The 1,089-nt window shown below is 40.8% G+C and overlaps 1 non-coding gene across 1 annotated transcript; it reads right to left on the bottom strand.

Moving 5' to 3' along the window:
* Positions 1 to 257: 257 nt before the first annotated feature.
* Positions 258 to 364, bottom strand: LOC127116527 (small nucleolar RNA R71). The gene has a single exon (XR_007801356.1). It is a non-coding gene; the product is annotated as a small nucleolar RNA R71 (small nucleolar RNA).
* Positions 365 to 1,089: the final 725 nt, after the last annotated feature.

The following is a 1,089-nucleotide window of genomic DNA, read 5'->3' as shown; positions in this document are numbered from 1 at the left end:
AACTAGTGCAACAGAGACAATTCGCAAGTCTCGCTACTGAGAACCCAAACCAACATTTAAAAATATTTCTTCAATTTGCAGACACTTTTAAAACCAATGGAGCTTCTCCTGAGGTAATACGTTTAAGATTATTCCCTTTTTCCCTCAGAGATAAAGCCCTATCATGGTTAGATTCCCTTCCACCCAATTCCATTACGACTTGGGATAACCTTAGAAGAGTATTTCTTGCTAGATATTTTCCCCCAAGTAAGACGGCCGTTCTTCGAAACCATATAACTAGATTTACCCAAAACCAAAGAGAATCGATGTTCTAAGCTTGGGAGAGATATAAAGAGTTCTTACGAGTATGCCCACATCATGGTTTAGAAAATTGGTTAATCATTCAAACCTTCTATAATGGACTTCACTATAACACCAAGATGACCATCGACGCTGCCGCAGGCGGTGCTCTGATGAACAAACCTTATCCTGAAGCTAGTGCCCTCATCGAAGATATGGCTCAAAACCATCAATCATGGGGAGTCAAACGAGCGACAGTTGAGAAGAAGGAAGCCTAAGGAGGAGTGCATGAACTAAGCTCTATAGACATGATGCAAGCTAAAATGGACGTGTTAGCCCTTAAGGTCGAGCATATGTGCATAAACCCGAATACTATAGCCGCAATTTTGTTGGATTGTGAGATATGTGGAACCAAAGGACACCAATCTGCATAATGCAGTCTATTAAACGAAACCCACTCTGAGCAAGTGAACTACACCCAAGGGAACCCATATTCGAATACATATAACCCTGGATGGAGGAATCACCCGAACTTCTCCTATAGAAACAATAACCCAATCCAAAATAATGCACCTCCAAGACCTAGTTATCAAGCCCCAAGATCAAATTAACCTATGCAACCTGTGCCACCAAAGCCGAGCCTTGAGAAAATTATGGAAAATTTTATCACCGCTCAAACCCAACAAAATAAAGAGTTCATGAACCAAAACATTCATGTTAATGAACTGATTACCCAGTTAGGAACCAAGGTTGACCAAATAGTTACTCATACCAAGATGCTTGAAACCCAGATCTCTCAGGTAGCTTTAA

This window comes from Lathyrus oleraceus, chromosome 1 (assembly GCF_024323335.1).
Source record: "Lathyrus oleraceus cultivar Zhongwan6 chromosome 1, CAAS_Psat_ZW6_1.0, whole genome shotgun sequence".
Taxonomy (NCBI): Eukaryota; Viridiplantae; Streptophyta; class Magnoliopsida; order Fabales; family Fabaceae; genus Lathyrus; species Lathyrus oleraceus.
The sequence above is the reverse complement of the archived record's forward strand: the minus strand, read 5'-3'. Positions and strand labels throughout refer to the sequence as shown.